Source organism: Pituophis catenifer, unplaced genomic scaffold, assembly GCF_029215685.1.
Source record: "Pituophis catenifer annectens isolate HBS135680 unplaced genomic scaffold, rPitCat1.0.hap2 SCAF_2, whole genome shotgun sequence".
Classification (NCBI taxonomy): domain Eukaryota; kingdom Metazoa; phylum Chordata; class Lepidosauria; order Squamata; family Colubridae; genus Pituophis; species Pituophis catenifer.
In genome coordinates this window covers 11,217,991-11,226,941 of record NW_027256882.1, presented here as the reverse complement: position 1 = coordinate 11,226,941, position 8,951 = coordinate 11,217,991, and positions in this window count along the sequence as shown.

The following is an 8,951-nucleotide window of genomic DNA, read 5'->3' as shown; positions in this document are numbered from 1 at the left end:
GCCACCAAGAGAAAAGAAAATTCTGCTAACTTGTATATAGTACAGTGCAGGGGTGGGCTGCTGGGGGTTTGGGAGAACCTTTAGCTAATTTTCTGGGCAGTTCAGAGAACCCTCAAATCCCACTCCTGGCTGGCCCCACCCACCTAGCCCCGCCCCTCCTAGGAGTCCCCACGCGGCCCATTTTGGATGCAGATAAGTGCAGGGTGAGCGCAGAGGCTCAAGGAGGGCGAAAAATGGGCCTGCTGGACGGGAAGTTCCAGAGGGCTTCCAGAGTCTGGGGAGGCTGTTTTCACCTTCCCGGATGCTCGAGGAAAGCCTCCGGAGCCTGGGGAGGGCAAAAATGCCCCTCCCGCCATGGTGCAGAAGGCTGACTAGGCCACGCCTGCCATGCTGAGGTGGCACAGTGGTTAGAGTGCAGTACTGCAGCTACTTCAGCTGACTGCTAGTTCAGCAGATCAGCGGATCAAATCTCACCGGCTCAAAGTTGACTCAGCCTTCCATCCTTCCGAGGTGGGTAAAATGAGGACCCAGATTGTTGGGGGCAATATGCTATTTAGTATACTGTCTTTGGTGTAAGCCGCCAAAGTGAAATAATTTATAGGACAGTAACGAAACACTTGTCTTTTTACAAAACACATTTTTGTTTTTATTTTAAGATCATTTGTCTCCTGTCTTACTTTTTCAGTCATATATAGTACAATAGAATATATTGTACTATATATAGTACAATAGAATATATTGTACTATATTGTACTCCCCTGTGGGGAGGCAGAGCATCCGATGCTTTTTCGCTAAACACTTCCTTGAGGTCCCAATATTCCTTTGGAATTTTCTCTTCTCCCTCAATATAGTTAATGGCTACTGCCGCCCTTTCTGGTCTTATGTCGTCCCTCAGGAGGGGGCCTTCCTTTCCCAGAGTTGGTTCTGCCGTGCGGATGCGTAGGACCCCCGTTTTCCAATTTACTCATGGGTTCCATTTGCGAAGCCAGGGCAGTCCTAGAATGAGGGGTCTTTCCAACCATTCTGCAGTTTCTCTTTCCGACTGGAGGGCGGTTGAACTCGCTGCCCCCATCTTCTCTTCTTCATCACTCCCTCGATCTGACATACTTTGGATTTTCAGTCCCCTCGGTTTTTGTCCGGGATGACTAGTTGTGACTTCCAGCTTAATGTCAGGTATGCTTCCTTCAGTATCCAGGAAAGAAAAACCCAAACTCAAGCATTTTGAAGAATTTAGTACTTTTACTGAATATGAAATGAATAGCAGCCCAGGTAAAGCTGGAAGTGAGCAAAACGCGTGAAATGCATCTACTAAGCTTCTCCCCCCCCTCGTGTTCATAAATCATCAGCCAATCCAAAGGTCTTCCAAAGGTCAGGTGGCAACACGTCTGGCAGCGTCATTCATCAGGAATGTAGGGCAGTTGGTCAGCTGTCCCCTTTTGAAGATTCACTTTCGTTTCTCACGAAGTCCCATCCTACAAAGAAAAAAACACCTCCTGCTCCCTTCCCCCCCCCCCTTTGCTCCATAACTAATCCCTCCCCGTTTTTTATGGCAGCTGAAGCAGGCAAGCTGAGGCTGACACTGTTCTTGTATAGTTTCTGGAGGCTCCAGAAGACACACAAGAGCATGTCCTATCGCCCACCTCTGAAGGCTCTGGAGTTTGCGTGAAAGCACGCCCTGTTCTCTTGTAGTTTCTGGAAGGTCCATAGGTCGTACAACAGCACACTTTGTTCTCACATGACTTCCAGAGGTTATGTGAGAACATGCTCCACAGCTGTTTTTAGGAAAGAAGGCCTTGTGCAACCTGGAGTTGCCTCAGATACACTGTGGAGGCCTCTCAATAGAAGGAGGAAGTCAGCTGAAGGTAAGTGGCATGCTCATGTGCCTTGGAGATTGGCACGAGGCAGCATTTCTGCGCGGCAATGGTGATGCTAGGGCTGAAGAGGCCGGGATGGTAGCAGATAACTGAGACTGCTGCAGGTCCCTGGCCTCTAGTTCAAGTCCAAGCTTAGTGCAGCTTGGTGCCAAGTGCTACTAGTGAGGGTAGCCTAGACGGAGATAGTCAGGTGGCTGGGTGCGAGTTGCAGCACCCCTATGGTAATAGGAGTAGGTATGCTGCAAAGCATCCACATTTTGATTATGTGACCATGTGGGCACAGCAATAGTTATAACTTTGAGCAGTGGTTGTAATTCTGTTCAGCACCATCGTAATTTCAAATGGTTGCTGAACAGATGGTCGTAAGTTGAGGAATACTTGTACCATAGTAACTTTAAAGGTGTACAACTATTAAGGTTTTCCCCCCCGATATAGAAAACTGCAGCTTTTGTTACTGTTTATAAATCTGGTTTTTATTAAGATACAGAATTAATTTAAACTGTTGGGGGGGGCATTATCACATTATCACCTTCCGCAGCAGTACTGCACACTATGTGTGGTTTCATTTAACAACCTTAAATGACTGAAGGAAAACTGCAAGCGCCAATTGTGATTCATTTAATGGCTACTGTAAAAATGGTTGTAAAAACAGATCTGGTCAATGTTGAATTCATCCTGGCGGGCTTCTCATGGGGGTTCCAGTTTAGGAAAACACAGGACAAGCATTTTCTCGGGATGAGAGAGCAGCAAACAAAAGGCTACAATCTCTTTTATTAGTTACCCTAATACAGCGTCATCAGAAGGCGTTATTATGGCCACACATCTCATATTACACACAAGAGATAGGGAAACAATGGTAAAGATACAAAGCAAAACCTAACTCTGGCTGCTTGGTATCAGATACTACCAGGCGAGAGGCCCATCTCTGTTATCTGATTCTCAGGAATGTGTTTACAAAGAGATAAGAGATATTTTTACTTTGTATCCCAGGATGTTTATACAAGGAGATATCTTTACTTTTGCAGGCACGTCCTATGTTAAAAACAATGAGAGAATGAATAGGGCCCTTCAGAGAGTATCCATATGAACCCGCTTTTCTTAGTCAGATTATTTCGATGCTAAGCTCCATACAAGTGTCCAACCAGTTAAACTGGTCTATACATGTACTATGGCCACTGCATTCCCACATTTCCTCTGTTTTTGTTTTTTGCAACTAGGTTCAGCTGTGTTGTTATTATGATGTTCTCTTTATGCCTGGGAAACATGCCTATCATCATAGCAAACAAAGCAGGAATATATTGAATACTACAACATACAGAAATAAGCAAAGCAATGATCATGAGTACAGTAGACAATATGTTCTTCAGCCATCTGGTTTCTGCAAATGTTTTTAGCTCACCCATCCTTTTATTACGGTGAACAAAGTTAGTGGAAAAGTGGCCAGGAGATGTCAAGCGAGGTAGGCCATCAAGTTTCTGAGTTGTACATTTCCACAAATCACTCACACAAATTGTAAATCCATCCGAATCCAGACACCCAAGAAAACCACATGTCAGGAGTTTGTAACCTCTGAGTTATCTTGGAAGCCCTATCTTGCAAGTCCCGAGCACCTCCTCTGACCACACCTGATTTGTTCCTCCAGTTCCAGAAGGGCTTTGGTTTCACTTATCAGGACGTCCTTCCTATTGGAGGGAATAAAACCTTTGCACATTTGCAGAAGGGAGGGGAGACATTGGATACAGCAACAAAGCAAAACAAGCAGTACAATTATAGATACAATAGTTGGCATAATTGATTTCAACCAAGAACCATCCAGGAGCCATGACCAAAGAGCAGTCCAGGTGTCAATGGCGCCAGATCCATTGGATGATAAGGGATTGTTTTTTGATCAAGTTTTCCATATGTTCTATGGTGTGAGTGATGTTATACTGATAATCAGATACATAGGTACAACAACATGAATGTATAAGGGCACAATTGCCTCCTTTAGCTAAGGCATATCGGTTTTGTAAGACTACCTCTCTGATTTCAGCCAGTTCTTTATTCATCAGCTTCAGCACCTTGATAGTCTCATTGAACATATATACTGTCCAGTTATTTAATAAATGAAGATCCCAATAGTTCATTGCCACCCAAGATTGGGCAAGATGCCTCTGGATATTTGAGTTTTTAATGAGCCACCCAGTGTCAGTGATGGGTGTGGTTTAGGAAATAGGAGTAGTGGAGTTTGTCCGATTAGCAGCTATTTGAATGTCTTTTACTGTCCCATCATGATTGAATGTAGAGGCTGCTGACATGAAGGATCATGAGATGTAGGGGCAATAGATGCAAGATCGTGACTTAATTCCAGAATCCATGATATATAGTCTCTTTTATGTAATTGTTACAGAGGCCCATTGTTCTTATTCACTCCCCCCTCAGCTGGAAATGTCAATATGGGAACCTTAGGTGTTGGAGTAGACTTAGGTAGAAAGTAAGGACCTTGTGCATAGACAATGCGTTTGTGGCAGGAGCGTTACTACATGGTCACTTGAGAGTCCCAAAGCTAACAATGTAGTCACTTATGCGTGTGAAACAAAATTACTAGCAAAATCAGAAAAACAATTCTGCTAACATTAGTATGTGTAAGAAAGTGGTAAAATGTATATGTACAATATGAAGGTAGTTTTTTCTCCTGATGAAATCTTCCGCTGTGCGCAGGGGACCAACTTCCGGTGTAGTTCTGCAAAGCTGATGGTCACCACCTTGCGTTAAGAGTCTGTTGCCGGGAGGACTCAGCAAGATGTTTTTTCTCTTAAATCTCAGCACCAGGGGTTTCTCCTTCTTTTTGTTGTAAATGAAATGGTCTTACGTGTCTTTTGGGGATCCAAATGATGCGATCATAGTCCTGGACAGCAGCATATCCATGGCCCCAGGTAATAAGGTCAGCAGGTCCTCTCCATGCAGGATCAGGTAGTTGGTGGAAATAGACCTTCGGTTTTAGGGCAGCTGATGGATAAGCAGAAAAATGACGGGTCGCAGCCGATGTGGGAGGCTGTCCAGTCAGGTTAAGGAAGTTCAAAGTATATAAACAAAGATTGAGTTTGTTTTGCATGGCTGGGAGGCCGAGGCATTTTTCCTCTTTCAATTTTATAAGCCAAATTTGTGTGTGATGGACCACTTGTTACAAAAGTCTGCAAAGGCAGTACTGGTGTAGTAGATCCATTGTCAGTTTTAATTTCAATTGGGCGTCCCATCGATGCAGAAATCCGAATACAATGATTTATTACATGTTTGGTTGCTTCCCCCCTTTTTGGGAATGCCAATAATAAATCCTGAATAAGTATCCAAGGAAACATGCAAATATTTCCATGGGGCAAAGGATGAATACTGAGTTACATCCATTTGCCAAATTTCACAAGCTTTTAGTCCTCTAGGGTTACACCCATAGGGATAGAATGAGCTTGTTGACTACAGGTAGGACATTGTTGTATGATGGCAGTCACTTCAGCTGCCATGAGACCAAATTGTTTCGCTAAAGCTTTTTATTTTGATGAAAATAGGCATGACTGTCCCATGGTGTGATGGAAGATATAACCATGAGCGCAGTTGCAGCTTTGTCATTTCCCTCTTCCAATCTCTGTCTCCGCTATCCACAATATCTATAACCTTCCAATAAACAAATCTCCTTATAACACTAAACATTCAAGTCCTTCTCCCACTGCCATTCTGACTTCCAAGCCAGCCTGTCTGTGCAAACCAACTTTCTCTTAAACAATTCAATTCCTTCTTAACACCAATATCTGATCGTCCTTCTAAATCTCCTTGTAGACGAGCATACTTCCAAAAGTCAACTTTCTGCTTTCCTTCACTAACTCTCTCTTACATTCCCTGTAACACTGGGTTCTTTGCATACCAGTCTTTATTCAAAATAGCACAATTATCTATTCACAGCCTACAATATCCAGTCAATCCTAAAAATTTCCTCAACTCTTCAGGTGTTACTTCTTTCATTAATTAAATGTCCTAAGTATTTTATCTCTCTGTCTACATATTGTAATTTCTAACTCATCTCTGTGATAATTCCTAAAATTGGCAGCAGTTTTTGCTGCTGACAAACAAAAAAAAAACAAATAAACAAACAACAGACAAACAAAGAACAAACATGCCATTTGTTAAGTATGCAAAATGCACGTAGACATAAAAACATTAAGGAGTATTTTGAGTCAATACTCTGAAATAGAATTGGGTATGAAAGTATTTAAAATGTCAAAAATGTTCAGAAGGAAAAAAATCAAAATTGCATTCTGAGCCGTTCAGTGCTCTGCAAAGGCAGGTATCAGATATCACCCTTTCACTCCCGCCTTTCTCTGGCTGGTTCTCTGAGAGAAAAAAAAATGGTTAAAAGTACAAAGAAACCGTAGCCCCCCTCTTTCGTGCCTCTCATCTCCCAGGAAAAAAAAGGAGGGGGTGAGGGAAAGGAAAAAAATTTTTAAAACAGACCAAGCCTCCCTTCTCCTCGGAGGGCAGGGAGAGAAAAGAAAAAAAGTGCTTATACACAAAATTACATTTCATGCAATCCAATACACAACCATTCACATCTGTACTGCAATCAGACCTTTTGTATAATACATCCTTCATGCGAATCAGTCATTCAAATTATTTCAATGAACTAGTTTATTCCCAAAACAGTGAAAAAATTCAGGCAACAGTCATAATCACAAAAGGTGATATGGGCCCATAACCATTGCCCGGTTTTCCACAGTTTCAAGTTCAAACCCAGTCAATTTTTGCTGGCCAGCCAAGCATATCAATTCCACACACTATCATTATAGATGTACATCAACAAAATATTTTTAACAGAAATCACTTCAAGTTGATTAGTTCAAATTATCTGAGTCTTCCCATTTAGACAGGCTCTAATTTTATTTCCTGCTAAACCCCGGGTGGGAAGAACAATAAACAATTTATTTATTTATTTTTTCAGCCTGAGAAACATACTGAGAGTCAGAGATCAAATTAAAAGCTTGTTGAGAAAAAGTGTGAAAGCTAAGATAGTCGCAGACAATTAGTGTAAGATTCTTTCCAGATGTCGTTGTAAGCAGTGGCTCCTCTGGAGAAAATCATTAAGCAAGTAAACCTAGGATCTTTAGGCAAATGATATGAAATACAGTTTACATAGTCAGTTAGAGCACACTGAAGAGATGAATCATTCCGAAGACAAAAGTAAAAGTCAGATTTTGTGATAGAAAGAATAATATTTATTAGATCAGTTCCATTTCTTCGACAGTCTGGATTACGTTCCAAGGTTATAATTTCAGCAATAGCTTAAATAAAGGGTAAAACATTTTTAGATGGTAATAAGACAAATAAAGCAATGTACCTTTTGCTGTTCTAAAACAGAATTAAATCTCCTGGCTTTTTCTTTTAGTCAATAACTCAAATAATGGACTAAGTAAATGCATAGGTAAAGAAAAATATGAGCAGTCCCAATTAATAGTACCCAGTAATTGTTGCAAATTTAACTTTGGGTAACTTTAAAAGCCGGAGCAGAAAGAGATTGCACATAGTTTATGCCCTATACAGATAAGAAGCGTACAGCTGTATTTTTTCTGGGGCAATGTGCAATTCATTTACACATAAATCATTTTGTATTTTCAAAAAGCCAATTAGGTTGTATTTTTTGTGCTCCAATTAAAATGTCATCTATATGATGATCCTGACACACTTTAATCATATCTGCCAAATTAAGATTTTTTTCCAGCCCAACAATAGCTTTTAAGTGGTGTTGTTTTTTAGCTTTCTTTATGTTAGAGAAGGCTTGTTGACGCTTGCCAGAAACAAGCATTTTTCTGAAGGCTTGTTAAGCACATTCAGAAGAAGCTTGCAAAATTGCAGCCGGCAGACACACTGAAAGCATTTCAGCAATTTATTCTATCCATCCCCCTTTTTTTGTCTAACTGTTTCTTTAAATTCTGCTTAGTGGGGGTGTAACTGACTCCTTCAGAATGAGCTGATGTTTAATTTCATGCCGTGCGTCTGCGTGGGTGATTTAAGGTGAGAGCAATCTCTCAACAAAGTCTGAAAAGGAACTATTAACAGTGTCCTGAAGGCTTTTATTTATTTATTTTTTAATGTATCATAAAACACTCTATAACTAATCTCCAGAGTGCAAAAAATTTTCCAGGGCTGGGGAGGTTTGTGGAGGCATGTTCCCATCTGCTTCCACAGATTCACTTTTAAAGAGCCCTTTTATTGCCAAAAGTTTTTTAGAAGGTAAATCAAATTCTTTTCATGGGCAGGACTTTCCCGTTATCTTTTTTTAAAAACAATAATTGAGGACTTGGCCAATTCTCTAAGTTTGTGGAGGTACGTAACCTGGGAGAACTAGAGAATTCTGCCCCCATACTCACGATTTATGGGAGGGTGCTTCGTTCGCAGACGACCGGCCCTGGTTTGCAGAGGCTCTTCCAGCCGAATGAGTATGAGGGTGCCAAGAGACGTGCTCGATCCATGAATCACGTCGGGGACACCAGATGTTGAATTCATCCTGGCGGGCTTCTCATGGGGGTTCCAGTTTAGGAAAACACAGGACAAGCATTTTCTCGGGATGAGAGAGCAGCAAACAAAAGGCTACAATCTCTTTTATTAGTTACCCTAATACAGCGTCATCAGAAGGCGTTATTATGGCCACACATCTCATATTACACACAAGAGATAGGGAAACAATGGTAAAGATACAAAGCAAAACCTAACTCTGGCTGCTTGGTATCAGATACTACCAGGCGAGAGGCCCATCTCTGTTATCTGATTCTCAGGAATGTGTTTACAAAGAGATAAGAGATATTTTTACTTTGTATCCCAGGATGTTTATACAAGGAGATATCTTTACTTTTGCAGGCACGTCCTATGTTAAAAACAATGAGAGAATGAATAGGGCCCTTCAGAGAGTATCCATATGAACCCGCTTTTCTTAGTCAGATTATTTCGATGCTAAGCTCCATACAAGTGTCCAACCAGTTAAACTGGTCTATACATGTACTATGGCCACTGCATTCCCACAGGTCAAATGATTGGATTTATGACCCTAATTTAATG